The 22752-nt window shown below is 40.5% G+C and overlaps 1 pseudogene; it reads right to left on the bottom strand.

Annotated features, from left to right (window-relative positions):
• Window positions 1–6474: 6474 nt before the first annotated feature.
• Window positions 6475–8900, bottom strand: LOC144536729 (general transcription factor II-I repeat domain-containing protein 2B-like; annotated as a pseudogene).
• Window positions 8901–22752: the final 13852 nt, after the last annotated feature.

The following is a 22752-nucleotide window of genomic DNA, read 5'->3' as shown; positions in this document are numbered from 1 at the left end:
AGAGAAAAGGGAGAAAAGAGAAAAAAAGTCCAAAGCAATGCTAGCAGCTCGGTGAGGCTTTAGTGGAACAGCAGTGCTTTGAGGTAAATGCTGACATCTGCATGCTAACAGTACATTGACCACGGTACATGCTAACGTTAACAGGTTAAATGTTTACATGGTCAATTTAGCAGGTTAAGTCGCTTTATTATATGGTACCTGCTCGACTCGCCTCGAATCTACTTGCCTTTTTTGGTTTTCCATTACGAAAAAAAGTACCTGGTACCTGCTAACAGGTACTTTTTTTAGTACCACCTCAGTCGAGGTTCCAAGCGAGCTGAGGCGAGCCGAAAAGGTGACGTGAAAGCGACAGACGGGGGTGTCCTGAAGAAACCCGCTATTTTTAAATAGTTTAGCCAGCTGTGTTTATTTTTTGCTGCCTCCAGCTTCATTTGAAACTAAATGTGTCTTCTGGCTGTGGCAACAACAACACACCTTCCACGTTCTGTGTGTGTGTGTCGCGTTAGGTCACGGCAGTTTCCTGCGGCGCCGCTTGTTTTACAGTTCTGCGGAGGCTCCAGGCAGAGCTTTTGCCATAGCCTATGTACACACACACATGGCCGGCTCGACGCAGGCACCAGCGCTCAAGTATAAACATCAGGCCACTTACATAGTATACGGCAAAAGCTCTGCGTGGAGCCTCCACAGAACTGTAAAACAAGCTCAAGTGGCCCGATGTTTATAGCCGGCATATAACAACCAGCCACGCTGAGGCGGTACTAAAATCTGCAATGGAAAACGGACGCACAGTGTGTCGAGTCGAGCAGGTACCATGTAATGGAAAAACGCCATTAGAATGCTAATATTTCCAAATTAGCAAATAGACCTGATGATGGCGCTGTATAGTCCAGATTGTAGGCAGTACATTGCCAGGATAATACTGACAACCCCTTCACAATAACAACAACCACCTCCGAGCTAGCAAGCAAACGTTGCACACTGAAAATGTCAAGTTTTGAAGAAACTTTGGACGATGCAACAAGATAGGTCTGCTTGGTTCTTTCTGGGAATGATTGTTAAGATTTACAAAGAATATGTTTACGGCACTTACTCTCTAACTGATGACTCTCTGACCGATTGGTGGGATGGTGACACTTTACTTGAAGGTATGTACATAAGAGTGACATGAACCCTAACCCTAACCCTAACTTGTCATGACAAAAACCGAATGACACTTACTAAAAGAAGCGTTATGTCATAAACGTTCATGACTTGTTTATAATGTTTATGACACGTTCATGACAGTGTCTGCCCAGGGCCAGCTCAGCTCAGCGGCGTCTTTCTCCCATCCCGCTGTCTCTCGTCTCCGCTGCCCTGGGGGGAGGGTTGTATTTGTTTGGCAGTTGAGTTTAAATATCAATATTCTTTGTGCAGCATCGCTTACTGCACATTACTTACTTATGGGAAACATGCCAGGTAATTTAAAGAAATAAAAAGAAGCAGGTACGAGTGTACGAGTAGTAAGTCATAGACTATGGAAGTCTATGGAAAAAGAGCAAAGCAAAACAGCTAGCTGTTGGGGCTAAAAATAGGATAGGATGGTGAGTGTCAGTACCCGATCTGTTACCGCCTGTAAAATCTGTTCTGCGCATGCGCATAATTCAGCGCATGTGCAGAAACTCAAAGTGTTTTACGACACTGCCTGATCAGTTCTACACTTGCGCGAACACCGGCAAACTTCACAGCTCTATGCACGCATTGGCGTAAGGATGTTTGGACATTTCTGGTTACCAGAAGAAAACATTAGACAGTGACAGTAGACCATTATGATGGCAGAGATGAAGTTTACAAGGTGTTTGCTGGAGTTGCCTAAAGTATCTGTTAATGATATACCAAGGGTCGTCCGGCCATCCAGTACAACACCATGTAGCAAATGAAATAAAGGCTTCAAAGGCTTTCATCATTTCTTTGCAACTTTGAAGGTAATTTGCTAACACTAGATAGCCTGAGCTAGAAGCCTTGCTTTGGTGTTTTAAGTCATGACTCAGTCCTGCTTCAGGTTAATCATGCTTTAAATAAAGTTTAAGCATGTGTATACCTCTCACTTCATGTGTTTGTACTTCTATGAAAGTATCAGGTAAAAACAGGGCTACAAATGAGATCTCTGTGAGAGACCAGCTAACTCCTAGTAAACTAGCTCAATGCTGGACATTTCACCCCAAATTCCGGTCACTTTACTGTATTTGTATTTGTTTAGTATTTGGTTTAGAAGCCTTTATTGGTGATTTTTTACGGTACAAAGTCCTGCTACATACGTACATAGCAATATAGCTAGCTATATATGCTCCGCTATGTCACAATAGTGAGCTATGAGTATGCTAACGTTAGATTGTAGTGGAACGAAGCAGCACTTTCTAACGTCAAAAATCGCAGATAAAGGCTTCTGAACCAAACACTACACAATCAGACATGTTTCAGCAGGAATGTGACCCGGAATTGGGGAGAATTTAACAACATTGCCAGCTAAGATGACATGTTTACTGCCGTTAGCATGTAGCTACTATAGTGGTATACAGCAGTGGTGGCTGGAAGAGCTGTCATCCCGTCTTCAAAAGGACACTTATGTACGTTTACACTTCATCGCATTAATAATGGGGATGATTATCACAAAAGCCTGGCTGAATACACTCACCAGACGGCAGCTAGCAGCTAACGGCTATCTGGCTGTACACACTCACCGGAGGGCAGCTAGCAGCTAACAGCTACTACCGCACTACTGTTTATTTTAGGGGGGAATACACTTCAAGACGTGACATGACCTGTCCTCTGGAGGACATATCCACACCACCACCGCTCCGTGGATTGTTATTGGGATGATTATTACAGAAGCCTGTCTGAATACACTCACTGGACGGCAGCTAGCAGCTAACGGCTATCAGCTAGGAGGGCAAGCTAGCTACCGGCAGGATCGATACAAGGACCAGGGTAGGTGAATTTAAACAATGTCTGAGTTGAAAACGCATCTTGTTGACACGTAAGATCCCTGTTCATGTGGCACAGACATATTAATTGCATTTTGTGTCTGTTAAGAGGTACAAAGGCACTGTAAAACTTGCCCCGACCACTGCCGTTTTAGCTCAGGGGACGCTTGTAGTACGTAGCTGCAGCTTCTCCGCGTTACCTGCACTGATTCGGGTCGGGGTTTTTTTTCTATCGAAAGTACTCGCGTAGCTATAGCGATCAAGATTAACATAAAAATTGGCCGGAATTCTCCTTTAACAGACTAGCTAGCGTTTGCTAACACTGGGAATGTAGCAGCCAAATGGGGGTTTACGGCTAGCTTACACCAATGTTTCTCAAATGGGGGTACGCGTACCCTTAGGGGTACTTTGGAGCACTGCAGGGGGTACGTGAGATTTAAAAAAAAATATGTTAATTTAAAAATATCAGTCATGCATATTTCCCTGAAAAATTATACTATATGTAAATTAATTTAGTAATGGATTTTAAACTTAAAATGTTTTTCAGTTACAAAGTTGTTGGGGGTGGTGCAGCGCTGTAATGTACCTCTTTATATGCTTTGCGCTGGTACTTGGCACAGAGAATATTTCACATGGGGTACATTATTGAAAAAAGTTTGAGAACCACTGGCTTACACTATGCAAAACCAAGGTTGCTGAGCTGAAAACTGATAAATATAAGGTAGCATACAATAAATGACAATAATCTGGAAAACATAACTAATGCTATAACTCTGGTTTACCATGGAATCATGCATATATTTGCTACCAAACTTGGAGGCTTGCAAATATCCATGTTAACAACATGGCTAGTGTTTGCTAACTTAATGCAAACCAATGTTGCTGATAGCTACATTTAGATTTTGGTTAAACCCTATGGTACCAATCCTATGCATGACATATCTCAATTTTCTTAAGGTCAAATAACAACTGGTAAATATAAGGTAGCATGCACAAATGACAAGTAGAAAAATAAATAAATATATATAAATATTTAAAATACAAAATGTGAATGTAATTTCAATAGCAGCACAACCTTACCATCACTAGGCTGATTTAAGAATTGAATTTAGGCTGCTATATTTAACACTGAGTTCATTTCATTCAGGTGTGAGGATGGTGGATCAGGAAAGACAGGGGAAGGCAACAGGTAGGTCTTACATTAGGTGGAAGTGTAGGGGGAGCCACTTGATACCAACAGATTCATTTCTTAATATTATTGATATGGAAAAACTAATGAAAAATCTATTACATAATGTTTGTTTGACAATATGTCTTAGTGGAGAAGAACACAGGCAAGGAGTGAATGAGCATCAGGTAGAGATGAGACCAGTGATGACATCAGGTAGAGATGAGACCAGTGATGACATCAGGTAGAGATGAGACCAGTGATGACATCACGGAGAGATGAGACTAGTGATGACATCAGGTAGGAGTTCTATTAGTTAGACCACACAAAACTAAATGTCCAGTATGGTTTGAAGTTCTGTTGACCAACCTATTCACTGTGTCCTTTTTGGGGGAAGAAATAGTGCAGACAGAGATGGAAAGCCACTCACCACTCAAATCACATCAACCAGGGGTGATGATTAGGTTGCCAATTGTCACAATTTGGTTGCCAAGGGCAACCGTGCAACCGTTAACGTCGCTTATATACACTTTAAAATAAACCTTTATTATTTAAAGCCCATACATAATTGGCAAAATTGTCGCCGCATACCCCTCTGACACTGGGTAGTTGCGCCACTGGATGTAACGCCAGTTCTGTGATTATGTACGAAGCCGTCTAACTACAAGCCCAGCTGATCCTTAAAGGGGTGATAGAATGAAAAACCGAGTTTAACTCGTCATAGTTGAATGACGACAGTTCGGTGGGTGAAATGGGCATACAGAGAACCTCAAAGTCCCATTGACACCTCTTTCCTATGCAAATCTCACAATTTGAAACTGCAGCTGAAAACGGGTGAATCCCAATGAAGCTAATAGTTGACACCAACTCATGGCTGTACCTTAATTGGCTCGGTCACTCCCCAAAATTTACATACAGACCACTGGTCTGAGACCAGCTGGTGTTCTGAATGTAGGTCACGCAGATCTCAGACACTAGTTTAGCTGCGAGCTTTGCACTTCCAGGGGAATTACAAAGAAGAAAGTTTGGAAGTTTTTCAAGGATATTGAAAATGAACCACGGTCGTAAATGCAGTGTCCAGGCTGTACAGGGAATGTTGACACTTTTCACGTTTCATCGCGGGCTGCCAGTCGTGGTGCTCCAGGTAAGCGGTAGTGCTGCTGGAGCTGCTGCTGCTGCTGTGCTGCTCTCTGTCTGTGTGCTTCCCTCTCCGCTAAATGTCCCTGCGCTGAGACACTGAACTAGCTACAGCGCAAGTTGCGATTCCTTGTCTGGAAGTGGAGGTTTTTTATGTCCCAAGGGTAATGTTACAACAACACTAGTTGTAATCACAGTGTCGAAACTTTGCATTGGTGTGTGTGTGTGCACGACACACTGGAAGATGACTAAACTGTAACTAAACTGTGTCTCTGGTGCTTTGTACAGTAACATTAGTTGATGAGTTTATGTGTTGGAGCAGAAATGAAGTTTGAAGCCAGCCGGGGATATTTTCTCGGGCCTCGGCTGCTCCGCCGGCGCTGCGGCCGTTTGGAAGTCTACCGGTAACGTTAACAGACAGTGTGTGAGTCTAATGATGGAAAGCCAAAAAGGAAAAGGGAAAGGTGGCGCTGAGAATGTCAGACTCAAAAGGAGTATCATGTTGCTGTGCTCTGTGTTGTTCATCCCCCCCCCCCCTTGTGTCTTTGCGCTGCAGCTTCACTGTAAACCAACCAATCAGCGCACAGCTCATCTAAATATTCATGAGAATACCATATAAGGGAGAAAACCTCTTGTTTCATTCTAGGGCTATTTCACAGGGTTGCATGTGGGCGCATAGAACAGCATCCAGGCCATTTTCAGCCCAACCAATGTTACATACCCTATTTGGAGACCTTAAGGAACAGTGTGAAATACCCAATATAATCATTCTATCAACCCTTTAATGTTGTTGATAGTGTCAAAGGGAGACATATTTCAGCGCGGGTTTGCGAATCCACGCACTGCTAACGGAGAAGCCCGCATCAGCAGAACTTTATTCCAGATTTTGCAGACAGACTTGGATTCTCTGTTCATACCTTGATAGGAATATATGGTGGTACCAGGAAAGCTGTTCGGATGATTGGAAAAGACTGTCAGCTGGGTTGATTGGCAGTGACGTCAATCTCTAAACACCGTGCACCGGTTTGCTCCAACGCAGGGATCTCAAACTCAAATGAGCTGGGGGCCACTGCTGCCAATGTCATCTGATTGGAGGGACACATCAGTGTTCAAGATTAATACAAAAAAAGAATGGATTTTTCTGAAAATGCAGTGTTTTTTTTATTATTTCAAATACTGTATAACACAAAACAGAACAGAAAGTGCAAATCTTTTTACCCCTTTTTAGACACCTGTGCTAGCAACCTTAGCTTATAAATAAAATAATGATAAAATAAATAATACAAATTATAAAAACAAACAAAAAAAGCATAAAAACAGGTATATGTGTGTGTTTCACACCAAATAAAAATATTGTCCTCTCATAACTTATTTAAACTTGGCAAGAAACTGATAAATGAAATACCATAATGCATTACTTCTTGCTAACACCACAAATAACACTCTCAAACACAAGTATACATTTGTATCCACATTTTAACTGTTTTTTAACTGTAAACTATTTAAACTTATTGTATTGCCTTCAACAAACACATAATCTTTGAGCCCATTTGTGCGTTATTTCTTGCCAGATACTTGGCAGCGCTTGTGCTCACAAAGCTGAGTCACATTTGCTCTAATGGACGTTGCAGTTGAAACTCTGAGTCCAGCTTCAAGATGGGCATCTGTAAGCCTTGATCTGTACTTGCTTTTGGTAAAGTACATTGTTGAGAACAATTTCTCACACACATATGTACTTCCAAAAAGGCACAGTACATGACTGAAAACTCTGGACAGCTCTGGGAATGATGGAAGCAGCTCTCTCAGAAACATTCCAATCTTGTCTGCTTTTCCCTGTGCCTCTCTAAATTTAGCTTTTAGTTCACTGTTGCACTGCAAGTCATTAAGTTCATTTTGCAAAACGCTGGGTACACTCTCCACATCAGCTGAGAAGAGGTCTGCAAATAGCTGAAAGGTGTATCGGTGTACCTTGAAGTCTGAAAAACGTTCATCAAACTCTCGCTGCAGACTTTCAATAGCAGAGACATATTCATCACCACTGAAAGCTGTGCCCTGTTCCACCAAAGATCTGCATGCAGCAAAATGACAGAGGTTTGCTGCAGACAGTTGAGTTTTCCACAATCTCAGTTTTGTGGAGAAAGCTTTCACAATCTCATAGGCTGTTGTGATGAGCTCACCAGGGCCCTGCAGCTTTAGGTTCAGGAGGTTTAGTTATTGTGTTATGTCCACAAAGAATGCCAAATCCATTAGCCATTTTGGATCATCAAGCTCTGGAATATTCAGCCTGCCATTTTCCATGAATCTCTTCACTTATCTCAAAAAATCTCTTTAACACGTTTCCCCTTCTTAGCCAGCGCACCTCAGTAAAGTACAGCACATCACCGTACGATGCCTCATTTTCTTCCAAAAAGGCCCGGAACTGGCTGTGTTGTAAACCTCTGGACCTGATATAATTAACACATTTCAGGACGACAGACATCACATGTTCAAAATTCAAGCATTTGCCACACAGTTGATGTTGATGTATAATGCAGTGCAGCGCAATAGCTGGATCAGCATCTTCTTCTTTCTCTGTACCAGCGCTACCAGTCCGTTTTTCTTGCCTGTCATGGACGGTGCTCCATCAGTGGGAATGCCCACCAGTCTATTCCACGGCACACCAAGCCGCTCAATCGCACCGCATAGCTGCTGAAATATGTCTTTTGCTGTGGTACGGCCATACATTAGACACAAACTCAGCAACTCTTCTGTCACCTCAAACTTGTCATCAACACCCCTGACGAAAATTGCTAGCTGAGCATTGTCCGTTTTGTCAGTACTTTCATCAAGCGCAACAGAGTACGCAGTAAAACTGCGGGCTCTGTCCTGTAACTGTTCATAGATGTTACCTGACAGTCCATTAATCCGCTCGGCCACAGTGTTTGTTGATAGAGAAACGTTGAATAAGCTCCTCTTTCCGGGACAGAGAATATCAGCAACTCGCAACATACAGTCCTTCACAAACTGCCCTTCGGTGAATGGTTTTCCCGCTTTGGCAATCAATTCACTGACCACATAGCTTGCTTCAACTGCAGCATCAGCGTCCTTACCGGCTTTGTGGAAAAGTTCTTGCTGGGATAGTAGTCCTTTTTGTAGCTGCTCGGCTCGTTGTCTCCTGTCATCATCTCCCTTGTATTTCTCATCATGCTCGCCGTGTTTAGTCGAATAATGATGCCTTAGATTGTATTCCTTAAAAACAGCGAGTTTCTCTTTACATATGAGGCAGATCGCATTTCCACAAAACTCAACAAAAAAATATTGTGACGTCCATCTTTCTTGAAACTGTCTATGCTCGCTATCCACCTTTCTCTTAGGTTTTGAAAGCGACATACTTTCCCTCCTCGTCTTCGTGTCGTGAACTTCGTGTTGTTCCACACCTGCGCACTTCGTTTGCAATTATTTCAAAATAAGTGTTTTTTAATGAAATAGTTTTTTATTATCTAAAATTAAATGTTTTTTTATTATCTAAACATTTTGTTATCTTAATTATTGTGGGGATAAAACAAACAAATTTAAAATACCCTCAAGGGCCAAATTACATTATTATCAAGTTGCGGGCCGGAATTGGCCCGGGGGCCGGGAGTTTGAGACCCCTGCTCCAACGGGTTTCCTCTGAACGCTGTGGAACGAGCTTTGATTTCTGTCGTTTGGTGGCTGTGTCAGAGATGTTAGCCAATCAGCAGCGACCTGAATGTAAACCCTCGGGAGTAAAAAGGCAACAGTGTTCAACAACTGCTGTTTCAGTTGAAATACACGTTTTGCCACAATTCGTCTGGGCAGTATCACTCTGCCAGAATCCAACCAGCTACAGTTGAATCATGACCATAAAACATTTGATTCGGTGCAAAAGTAAAAAAGAAAGAGAAAGAAAAGTCAAAGGAACCACACTGTGTAGCTGATCTCAGATTAATCTTCAGGTCTCCAGTTTACCACAACACTGTGTCCCTCAGTGTCAGAAGACAAACATGATACATTACAGCTATATATTTGTACATGGTTTACTAAACCTCCCACTGTTCTCCAGTTATCATGTCTCTGTTTAATTACCTTTTTCTGACATCCATCTTTACTGCAGCTGGGGATCGAACCGTAGACCTTCTGCTGCTGTAACTAAGCTAACTCTGGACAACAGCGTCCTCATGTGGCCAAACGACGCAGCTGCATTATTAACCAGAGCACATGGAGAAGTGCGCCAGTTCAATGACAATATCAGGGGTTTCTACTTTAGGAAGAAAGCTGCAAACATTCAACTCTTAGATTCATTTCAACTATTTGAAAATCCATTAATCCGTCTGAATCAACAAAAGGTAAACTTGTGTGATGTCAGCTTGTTAAATGTGAATATTTTCTAGTTTTTTCTCTCCTCTGTATGGGATTATTTTTGTAACTTTAATTCCAAACAAAACTTAAGTATCAAACAAAAAACACTAACTCAAGCAACAAAATTGTCACCTCAAAGGTAAAACTTAAAACTTGCAAACAAAAAATTTGTGTAGTCGTAAACTATTGCTCTTTTATTCGTTTGATAAGATGACCTTTTGTTTTCCATTTGTCTTTTGCTCTCTCCAGCACGTTTGCAGTTTTACTCCCAGCTTTCCCGTTTGCGCTTCCCAAGTCTTTGTTTGCGATTCTGACACAAAGCTATCGCGTGAGCGGGTCTTATAGGGGTGCGACCCCATTGGCTAATTCGTCTTCAGTTAGTTTGAGTGACAGCTCAGTGCCTGCCAGCCCCCTGACATTTCAGTGCAGCTAACGTTAGAGATTTTGGAGGGCACACAAACCACTTTACAGCGGATTCCTACAAGATTAATAAAGTTTAAGTATTGATCATATATATTGTCTGTGATCTACGTTGCAAGCATAGTTACTAGACGTTTGTTGTTTCGTTGTGTTAAGTTACTAGCTAGCTAGTAAAGCTGTTTAACTTAGCAGTTAGCTAATGTTAAATGCTAACGTTAAATAAAACTTGTAGCTATGTTAGGCTACTGAGCCATGGGAATCATGAAGTCTTAGTGTCTTACTCAAGGAGCTGTATTAATTATCGTCTTCTCTCTGTAGAACAATGAAACATTGTGGGACGTGGAGGACCCCGAGCTGAGCTACGATGCTGTCCCACGTGACATTAGCTAATACACAATGCTAGGGTATTTGTTAAGTTGTACAATGTAGAAGCTGTGAATATAATGTATTGACACATACATTAGATAATGTTCCATCTGTACACACTGTTTCTTCTTTTATTGCACTGCTGCAAGATGGTAGATAACTGACATATTTCTGTATATTTTAATGCTGTACATTTCAACAATATTTAGAATTAATGCATATTGTTACTATTATCCAAACAATGTACTTTAACTAACACACTTTGCTAAGTGATCATTATTGTTTTTTAGTGATGTGCATTAGAGTCTGGATCGGGCCGAATTTTTCTGTCCGAACCCGGCCCGCGTCCGACAGAACCGTGACCGAGCCCGGCCCGAGCCCGACAGGCATCAAGAGATTTATGTCCGAGCCCAACCCGAGCTCGACACAGTTAAAATCTCATTTTTTTCTCATACTAATGACACATGTACATTTTTTCGTTTTTTTTTTAGAAAAACAAAATTATGACTTGATTTTTGGTTTTCCCGTTCTTGCACGGAAATCAGAAAAAACACTTGATATTACGATTTTCCCCTGTGGGTGGTGCTAAATCTGATTTGCAGGATATGCATTCATTGTTTTTCAAATTAAGAGTTTACCCACACTGTATTTGTTAGCCTGTAAAATTAATAGTCTATATGCATGCTATTTGTCACCCAATTATTTGGCTTAACTGACTGAAAAAAATCTATTGAAATAGCCTAAATGTAAACATGTTCACGCATTGACAGTTGTCAGGGTGGTTATCAGACAAAAGGCAGAATGGAGAGAAGGCCCTTCTTACAGTTTCTATTGCATTCCTTCGCAATATAGTTTACTTTTGCCTTTCCTTGCCAATAGGTTTTGCTATCCCTTATATCTTCCCGATATACTCCTGCTCACTACCGTTTTGAGGATGCCTTTCAAGACAACTATTGGCAAACACCTATTCCACTTTTGAATCATGAATGAATCATCTCATAGTAGGCCTATTATAAATATCCACATTTGTCATCTGAAATGTAGCTTTCACTAAGATGGTATTGAAATTACATTTCCAATATGCATGGAAACACTTCCATAAATTTTAGCTTTTTACATGCATTTATTTTGAGTAAGTAAATCATTAAAACATCAGATTATATTGATCAATAAAACATGAACACAATTTTTAGGCAAATCTTTTTGTTGTATTTATTAGACACATCAAGGCATTTTTGAAAGGTGTGCCATTGTAGTTCACTGCCTCATCAAATAGAACAGAAATGTCAGGCCACTGTTCTGTGAAGTGCTGTTCCACACTGGCTTGGTCCTCTGCTGATGTGATGGGATCACTGCCAAACATTGACAACCTGGTTAGAGTTGACTCAACTTCTTGATGATACATATCTGCTACAACAGAGGCATTTGGCAGAAACACTTTGTCAATCTTGGCTCTGCATCCACCCTCAGCCAGGCGATTTGGTACTCCTCTGCCTGAAATAACATGTGGGCAAAGTGGAGATATCACCTGTAAGCAGTCCCTGGTTGATTTAACAGTACTATAGCTACACATGCAGTAAGGGTTCTAGTTGGGTTGTGGGTGTTGACATTTATAGGTTTAGTCCAAATCCTGTGACATTGCACATAAAATGGGATTAACAAATAGAATTGTCTGATGATTGGCTCAATATATTTTATTTTACTATGGAGAAAGTTATATTAATGGTATTGCCAGTTTTAATTGTTAAATGTGGGACAATAAAGAGGCAAACGGTTAAACGGTTAAATTTTAACCAGAATGAGGCACCGAAATCCACGTTGCTAGTGTTACGAGGAAGTACGGCAAAATAGTAGCCTGTTAGGCACGACGCAAAGCCGAGTGAAGTGAAAATAAATTAATAAATGGCAGCATACGATTAATACAATTAAAAAAAAATGTACGCGTTATGCTCGACCCTTAATCGCATCGCGATTAACGCGTTAATGCTGACAGCCCTAATATAAATGCTTTCAAAGTTTGCACAAAAACAAGGTGGACATATGGTGTTTATATGATGACAAACTGCGGGAATGATCAGAGTATAATACTGAGGTTGATGGTGTTTGAAGATATGGTCTCCTTTCTTGGTTGTGCCGGTGACCAGAGAGCATCTCTTGCATGAACAAGGTGAGGTAGAACTCCTTTCCGTGGTCCACCCTCACCTGATCCCACATGCCATTGCCCAGAACAGCTGATCTATAGAGATGTCACAGGGTCATTATTTATGCGTGACTAGGCTAAAATAAAGTTAATGCTTTTGCAATTTCCATTTAACTATAAAAGCAATAGAAACCAGTGATTGAGAACTTGGGATTTGTTACAAAAAGAAAAAATGTCTGATGTTAACACAATAAATATATTCTGTAGTTGAGGCTCTATTCTACTGACCTATACACTTGTTCATATATAGTCAGGTTGTTTTTGACAGGCATGGTAGCATGGCCAACAACATGTTGATGTTCTTGCTGAAGCCATCCACTGCCAGGACATGTGTGACTCCAAACATGACCAGTTTTTCATTTTGGTCCATGTGCAATTTGTGGCCAGTATATTCAGCTTCATATGGGAAGGTCACGTGCTCCCTAAAGATGAGAAAGTATGTGTGAAAAAGGCTGTTAATATATTGAGCACCACCATTTTGTCATAAGGTGCGCGTTCTAGTCGAGCCGTGCAGTGGTGCGCTGTTTGCATGTTCATGAACTAGTTGCCTAATGCCTACCGTCGACAATTAATCAGCAGTTTATAATTGGAAACCCAGTTACTATAATGTAAGGTATGACAAACCCGACGTCTTGCTTCACTATACGGTTGCTGGACAGTGCGAAGGACTCTACCGACGCAGCACTCTCCTGCTCTTACTCCATTCGCAGACAAATAACCAGTCATCATCCTCCGGCCGTACGTTGGTCCGGTCTGTCAAATGAAAGATTAACGTTATGGGCCTTATAACCCCTGGTGAGTTTGTTTGGGGTGTCCTACACAACCAAAATTAAAAACTCACCTGGTTAATTGTTCGAGTCACAACCATCTCCAAATCACTGTTCGATTGTGCCCATCTCGGAGGTTGTTCTGCTCACAAAATCTTCTGACACTCGTCACTGAGCATCCTCGTTGGACACCCGTACGACTTATGTTTGCAGCGATATCTGTATGAGTCATTCCTATATTAAACATTAATATTATGTCATCTCTGTATTCTTCTAAAGCAGCCATGACCAATCGTCACACTCGATGCTCTTCTGATTATTGGCGCCTAAAGTTTCTGTCCCCGCCACTATGTCGTACACGGAAGTGGCCATGCCCATGCGGAAGTGGCCATGCCTATATATATATATATATATATATATATATATATATATATATATATATATATATATATATATATAAACACACGTTAGTCTGAGAGCTAACGGAGCTAACTGACTAGCTTAGTCACGTGGCGTTGCAATGCAGCCCACTTCCGCCCTCTTGAGGCTGAATAGCTTATGTGCAGCTAACACATAGCTTAGCTTCAATGAGCTAACGGCTAATCTGGGCGTGACCAAGCAACCCCCAGGTTTCGTCAAACCCCCCTCCTCCTCACACACACACACACACACACACACACACACACACACACACACACACACACACACACACACACAGAGACATGATCACTACATGTCTGTCGTTTGCTTTGTTTTGTTGTACTTTAAAAAAGGGTATATTGGGTTTAATTGATCAAAGGATTGTTGATAATTTTGAAGTTAATAAATTCTACTATACTTTAATTTGCAGTTGCCTGTGATTATTTGTGTACTTATTGTAATAATTACACATAATTAATAATCAAATTAATTAAGATCTGTATTTTAAAGGGAATACCACAGAAATGAGACTGTTTCACAGTTGATTATTGGTCCCTGATATTCCAGGGTGGTGCCCCGTTTTGATTGTTTGTCGATTTGATAAAGTTATTAATAACCATATTCATAACTTTATTAATATTGATTAAACATATTTGATAATTTGCCAATAATTAGATCTGTATACCTATGAGTACCCAACAGCAGCATAGGCCTAGTAGATCTGGTGGAGAAATATCTGTGAGTTGTTTGTAATAATAATAATTCATTACATTTATATAGCGCTTTATCATAGACACTCAAAGCGCTTTGGGGGGGGGGCTACTCTCTACCACCACCAATGTGTAGCACCCACCTAGGTGATGCACAGCAGCCTAGACCATATAGGTTTATATTCTGACAGGCATTAAGCGTTGCACACATATGCTATTCACTGAAATATGTAAAATATATTTCGTAAGATCAGTATCAGCGGGGGGGAACTGCTTGAGGTGTGCATGCCAGTGGTTCTGCACATATTTCACATGGTTAACAGGGTGTTATGTGATAATGCAACAGACAGAATCTAATCATATGGCCAGAGAGTCGTAGCTCAGTTGGGGCTCCACTATAAGGAGACACAACCTCATTCATTGCTTCTAAAATGTAAAGTGTTAATAGTGTAGATTTTTGTGGTCTGGTGCCGGTTTAGGCCTGGCCCCAGTGGCCAGGGTCGATTTAGGATCAACTCAAGTTGTCTCAGACTGCACCTTTAACCTACGTGTTTGTTTAATGGTAGGCCAGAAATAACATACAGGAGTCCTCTAGTTGAAGTCAATCATCTTTAGTGAAAATATTGCAAGTCGTTACAGCTTATGCATAAGGACTCAGTTCCCTTCAAGACTATCTACCTCACCCTACCACTAATAGTCTCTCCGGGATCTGGGTCCCGACTAACATAAAACCTCACTCTTTATGCATCTTCGCCAGTCCCCTGGCCCATCCCTGGTCGTGCGGTTATCTTTCTTTGGATGTTGTCCAGCCTTTTGGCTCTGCTGTCCTCTTGGCCCCCTGCATGAACCGAGACTCTCCCCACTCCAAGGCCTAACAGTTCATTACTGTTTTTGGATCTATACAGTTCTGTTTTATGATGTTTATATTACTGGAACATCTGTGTGTCTTCGCTTTTCTGCAGACCTAGGAGTGATGAGAGCCAAGGCCATCCCACAGCCTGTCTCTTACGTTTCAGTTATTGCAAACTACTAAATCTTACACAGTTGCTTTGTTTTCCTGCTCTTCCCGGTCCGAGAGTCTTTTTAATCAGCTGAATTATTTTCCCGGTCCGGTGCTCTCTTTCATATTTATCAGGTCAAATGGTCCTCTCACAGATACTCAGGAAAAGCAACTCCCTTTCAAACTATCAGGCCCGCTTTCTCACGAGGGAGAGCAGGTAGACAAAAGTTAGCCATGACTTTAAGGGTTCTACACAAAATATATATTCTACAACTAGTTATGTTGGCAGTATGCTTTTCAACAGCTTACGGAGAACAGAAAGTGTAAAAATGTTAAATATTGTATTTACTCTTTTCACTTACCTTGTTGAAGTCCTTCTCTGTTGCCACTGCTTAAAGGTGGCCTGCTCGATGGCATGAATCTTTCTCGAATTTTGCCTCCGATAAACACTATGTTTCATCTGATTATTTATTATAGTCAAAATAATCCAGCAATTATGTTTTTTAGTACTCAATCGAATTCAAGATGTATAAGCTTAGATCAATGAGGCATACAGGCCATAAATAACAAATAGACATTACATTTGTTTTATTATTCATAAGAATTTAAGTTGATAAAAACATCTAAAACAAAGAATAAATGTATTATTTAAATATTTATGAGTATTAATGGAACGGTCATTTCTGCCCGGGAACAAAAAATTGTTTAACATGACATTGAACACAACAGGGTTAAATGATGAGATGGGTCTTATCCTCTCCTACAAAAATAGATTGTGCCTTTTGTCTGACAACTGTCAATGCGTGAACATGTTTACATTTAGGCTATTTCAATAGATTTTTTTAAGTCAGTTAAGCCAAATAATTGGGCATGCATATAGACTATTCATTTTACATGCTAACAAATACAGTGTGGGTAAACTCTTAATTTGAAAAACAATGAATGCATATCCTGCCAATCAGATTTAGCACCACCCACAGGGGAAAATCTGAATATCAAGTGTTTTTTCTGATTTCCGTGCAAGAATGGGAAAACCAAAAATCAAGTCATAATTTCGTTTTTTCGAAAGAAAAAAAAAAAAAACAGAAAAAGGAGTTCTCGTTTTTTCGTTTTCATATGTGAAAGCAAAAACAAATGAACGAACGATACTGGGGGCCTGTTGCACAAAACCAGGATAAGGGATTAAGCCGGGATATTCACGTTATCCTGGATGAATTTAGCTTTGATTTGTTTGCACAAAAGCAGGCTGAATCCAGAATCCAGAACCCAGCCAAGTAACCATGGAGATTTATTCTTTGCAGCTAGCCTGCTCCAGAGCAGGCTAACAGCCAGGCTAAGATTAATCCTGGAGTCTGATGTGTTAAATCAGCTGCCGCTCTGATCCGAAATAAACGTGTTTAACAGTTATTCCATTGTCTTCTGAATGTGTTCTGCTTTATTTTTTATTAACATGCATTACTTGTCACTATTGCGGTCACAAGTTTGATTTAAATCCTACTATTGCAGTTGTTTGGATGGTAAGAAATGGTTGCACATGCACCGGAGATAAAGTGGGACAATGCGGAGGAAAGGGGCTTTTCCTCCGCTGCTCTCCCCGTGAATATGCTCCGTGCAAAATGGAGAGGCAGGGGGAGGCAGAGGGATCCTCCCACACCGTGCAGCGGACTCTAAAGGAGACTTTTAGCGTCAATAACGACGACAATGGCACCTGACCAAACGTCCGTATTTTACGAGATGGGAGTGAGAATGTGTTGGAATGCCACAAAGCTTCTTAATCTTTTTATTTTGGTGCCGTCACGCATCTGGAGCTTGGGAGTGAGAAAAAAAACATGAATAATAGGCTATATTGTTTTACAGATATGCTTACAGTGTGTATTGAAGTCACTTACTTCTTTTTCTAGTTTTTGTCCAGTCATGTTTGTTATGTATGAACATCAATTGTAGAAAGATTTTATAATTATAGCTTATAGAGATTTGTGGATATGGTTGTAAAACATATTCTCTCATTATGAATAAGGGTTTGAAATTAAGCCTAGTCCTTAGGATAAATTGCCTGAGGAACATGAATTCCCTCTGCTCACTTTTAAGGCAAAGTAGGCTAAATAATAAAACATTTTATTTATATAGTGCTTTACAGGCTACTCAAAGACACTTTACAGTAAAACCAGCACATTTAGCACATAAAAACAGATACAGCAATAAAACCAACACAAAACAAGCATATTAAAAGCAATTAAAACTTTGTAAAAATGTGGAGTGACTAGTAGGCCCTAAGTAGATATTTTTAAATCCATACGCATTGTTTGGTCTGTTGGACCTTTTCTCTCTGTCTGATAACAACAGCCATATTTCCCTTTTTGCATATTATATGTTTCACCTCCTCGTAATTTTCCATTAACAGCTGCTGCTCAGCGGGTTAAACATATGCCGCACACGTCTTCTCCATTTCTGCATCAGTAAATCTGTTATCGATACCGTGGTCTATTTAAGAAAGCCGTGAACGTGCACTTATCCCAACTATCTACACCTGGCTTGACATAGCTTCACCTTCTCATCCTGGCTCGGCAAACGTGCAACCGATTAAGCCGCGATGAGCGGACCACACTAAGTCAAGCTGCGCTTTTTCAGTTATCCTGGATTTCTTCATTCTACTTTTGTGCAACAGGCCCCTGGACCTGGATGACACACCAAACAGGATATCACCTGGAATATCCAGAGGCGGGCGTCCAGCACCTGTTGCTTGTAGTACCAGCGGTAATGTTGACTTCTTGTACTTGGACATCTTCCACACAAACACGGTGCTCAATCAGTCTTTACAATTTAAAACTTCGTCGTCTATGTATATTTCTTGAAGCCTTAGTGCCCTAGTATTTCCAAAAATTAAAAAAAAATTCAGCCCAAAAAATCTTCAATATGTGCCAAAATAGTATCTGCTGATAAACCATGTTGATCAATTTGATCTGCTAATGATAGCATGCTATCTCGGAGCCCACCGATGTCTTCCATTATGTCCGCACTCTCACTTCGCCAGCCTTTTTTTGCCCATGGCTCTGTTCTGAATGTGAGAGATAGCCACGCCCCCTGATTTGCATATAAGAACTGGAAATAAATAGAGAGGGAAATCAATAAATGTGGCATTAGGAAATAAAAGTCCACGGAAATAAATAAATGTGGATTTATGAAATAAGTCTCTTGAAATAAATAAACGTGGACTTATGAAATAAAAGTACCATGAAATAAGTGAAAGTAAAACCTTTTAATATATTTAACCAATTGATTCATTTATATATGAATATTTAATTATTTATGTATTTATTGCCTCGTTTATTTATTTCATGATGTATTTCAAAGGCATATTTTTTTTTTTTTAGTGTATGTGTGTGTGTCAGAGCTCGACTCTGTCAACATGCAGAGAGGACAGATAAGCTTGCGCTTACGCGCTCTCAGGTACCAAAATTTGGCACAGTTTGATTTAGAGTAATTCGGTCAGTTCCCAAAAAAGTACAGAGTTCGGTACCCAACCCTACCCTCCAGCCTTGCTTGGTGCAGCCCATACAGATTTCTGCCTCCCTGGTGTCTCATTTATTAAAATGGTGCGTAGGATCCATACAAAAAAATTGTGCATACACACACCTGCAGGCAATGTTTCCTTTTATAAATCACATACAACCTAGAAATATGCACACATGGACCATCCTCATATCTCGCCCTCTACACTCCCACATTCAACCATTGATGGCCAATGCAAAGCACGGTGCACCTCATGAATGTTGATGCATAAAAATGAGCCTGCTGATCAGTGGTTCTTTACAGTGTATCATGGCAACAACCCAGTGAAAGATGAAGACGAGGGTTGTTTCTGACATGAAACCATATTGTTAGGTTGCCATAGCAGCGGGGTCACAAACAAAAGATATTGCGAGTGGCAACACGTTGCTGCTGCGGCTAATGGGTTACACTCAAGCTGCTGGAAACCTGAATGGACAAGTGTGTGTTGCAGCCACTGCAGTGTCTCCATGCGCTCTGTACGCATGACAGCAGTCGAGTTCACTGCAGATTTTGAACACAAACTATATGAAAACTGAAATCGTACTTGGTGATATATGCACAGTATTAAAAGATATTATTACACAGCTTGGCGACAGTGTCAAGCATTACAAGGTATTTCACTAGAAGGAATACCCAATGTGCATCCCATGTGTCTGATATCCAAACTACATTTTATCACACACATGCGAGAAGTGACACGGGACATGACATAATATCATGTGCAAGACAACAGATTTTTATTCCAAAAATTGATGTCTGCCAGAAACAGCTGATATGCAGCTATTTAAAACAAAGAAAAAGAAAAAAGGGTTAGGGGGTGTTGACGCATGTTCATAAAATTGCCTATTTAGATTTATAGCCTGTTTTATCTAGATGCAACAACTGTGGTCAGTTTTGCAAATGCAACACATACAGTAAAGTTCCTATTGTAACAAGCAACCCCTCGTCCAAGTTTCCCCTCAACCTGTGTCTTACGCTCTCATTGGCTATAGCTCCCCAACAGACTGCCTGACAGGTCTAGATATCTGAAACGCAAGGCACCACCGAGCCTATTTGAACAATTCACACATAGCGCTCTAGCAGGGATTTGCAAGCGCCGAGCCAATGCCAATTAGCCTCCGATCTGGGCCTTCTGAGAGCTAAAGTCGTGTAGTGTGAACTAGGCATAACATACCACCTTATGTACACTACCGGTCAAAAGTTTTAGAACACCCCAATTTTTCCAGGTTTTTATTGAAATTCATGCAGTTCAATGTCTTATTGTACTCTGAAATGAAAGAATAGAACAAATGAACAATTTAAGTTAAAAAAGAAATCATGGAATCAATTCTATTAAGCTGTGCTTGAAGCGGTTGTCCTGTGAACCGCCTATCACGCAAGCTATTGACTCTCAGAAACTTGTCTTCTGATTCTGTTGTGGCTTTGGGTCTGCCAGACCTCTTCCTGTCAGAGTTTCCCCCAGTTTCTAAGTGCCTTTTGATGGTGAAGAATACTGTACTCACTGACACCTTGACTTTCTTCGCAATTTCTCTGTAGGAAATATCAATATTCTTAAGTGTTATGATGGTCTGTCTCTCTTCCATTGTTAATTGCCTTTTCCCCGCCATTTTTATAGCAACACACTACTTTCTGCAGTACAATACTGTTCAAATAATCCTCACGAGGGTATGGTACCACAGTGTGTTCCAACAATACTTTTATACAAACAGAGGGGGTTGTAAGTAATCCAGACAAGTTGGAACACCTGTGGGAATTGGTAGCACCAACTTTCAAAGCTTAATCAACCTCCATTGCTGCAGAACAGCTTTACATTGTTTACCCATTTCTTGTTGAAGAAATTATGAATGATGAATCTTGAAAAAGGCCTTTTTGTAAAATACTGAAATGTACATTATTTTTCAGTTTTGGGTAACCTAGACTTTTTTTTTAACCTCAGGCAGTTCACCACTTACCTTTGTACCATTTCAAGCTATTCATTGGACTTGAACTGCTAAAATTTCAATAAAAAACTAAAAAAATTGGGGTGTTCTAAAACTTTTGACCAGTAGTGTATATCATCTGCCTGCGGCTGCTTCACAGCTCTGCCCCTAATCAGTATACTCCTTGACCTTTACTCAGCTTTCTAACTTCATACATGTTTGCAAATTTGCTGCCTGATGCTGTAAGCCCTCTGAAAGCTTGTTCCCTTCATCACAGCAGTATTAAAGCATGTTTTTCTATGAATGTGCCACTTCACTGCCAAATTAGGACATCACTTAACAGAAGTAGAAACATATTGCCCAAAGCCAGAAAATATTGGGATATTGTTATAAGCACAAATCAGCCACCCCTAATTGTGTAGTTGTTTGACAATGTAGATTATTAGGTGAACATTAGTATTATACGCTTTAGGCTATGTTCACACTTGGCATCTTTTTTTAAGCTGCTATGTCTACATAACATAACATAACATATACATAATCCTATGGCGTAAACCGTGTTTTCAAAAAAGTCATGAGCGCTTTTTTAAACGTCAACGCCAACTTTTTTTCTGCAGCTCTGAGTGTCTTTTTGAAGTTGAAAAAAGTTTAAACTTTTCTGAAAAAAATACACCCTACATCAAGTGCTTTTTTGACAGCTGACCAATGACAAGCGGAGTAGCCAGACCCGTCGTTTTCATAACTACAAGAAAAACTGGAGTTGGAGCACAGCGAGTTATAACGTATAACCAGGTGCTCCCTGTACAGGGAACTCGCTTTGTTTTATCTAATGTTAGCACTGCTCTCTCTCTCTCTCTGTTCTTTCTCTAGCTTGCTCAGCCGCTTTGTTTTATCTAACGTTAGCACCACTCCACGCTCTAGGCTGCTTTTTGGAACCTAAACGCTGCCAGATTTATTTATTTTTTCTACAATAGCGCTCTATTCAACTTTTTCTTGTCAAAAAGTGTGAATAGAGCCATAGATGATTTTGTGGCTTGAAAATGCATTTAGACTGTTGGTTAGTTATAAAGGATCTACATACATGTTTATCCAGAAGCAGTGACAGTACAGGCACAAAGCATGCAATGAAAGCTTAATGCATCCAGTGATTTAGAACCAATGTAGGGTTGTTTTTTGTTTTGACCCTTCTGCTTCCTGTACTGTGTTTTCTGTAGATGTTGTCTGGTGTACCGACTGCTGGTCTCCATCTTCTAGGTCAGTGATTCTCAAAGTTTTTTCAATAATGGACCCCCTTTGAACTGTTTTTTAAGCCAAGTACCCCCTGACCAGTGCAAAACAATACAGGTACAATACAGCGCTGGCAGTGATAGATTCACTAAACAACAACGTGTAACTGAAAAACATTTAAATGCTATGTTTCAAATGTTTAGAATACATCACTAGGATCATTCATTATTATAGTATAATTATTTTCAGAATAATGCACGACATATTTTTAAATTAGCATTTTGCAAATATCTCACGTACCCCCTGCAGTACACATAAGGGTACGCGTACCCCCATTTGAGAAACACTGTTTTAGCTCCTCGATGAGCCCCCACAATGCACCCTGGCGAGCCAAGCCCTGTTAACAAGAAGCAGAAGTATCTGACATACTAATACCACTGTTCATTACTACTAGTACTGCTACTACTACCACCACTATTACTACTACAGCTACAATTGAAAGCCAGTTTCTGACTTGGCACAAACAGCTTTCTGACTGACTGCTCTCAGT

The sequence above is a fragment of the Sander vitreus genome, chromosome 21 (genome assembly GCF_031162955.1).
Source record: "Sander vitreus isolate 19-12246 chromosome 21, sanVit1, whole genome shotgun sequence".
NCBI lineage: Eukaryota > Metazoa > Chordata > Actinopteri > Perciformes > Percidae > Sander > Sander vitreus.
This window is presented reverse-complemented; position numbering and strand designations above follow the sequence as displayed.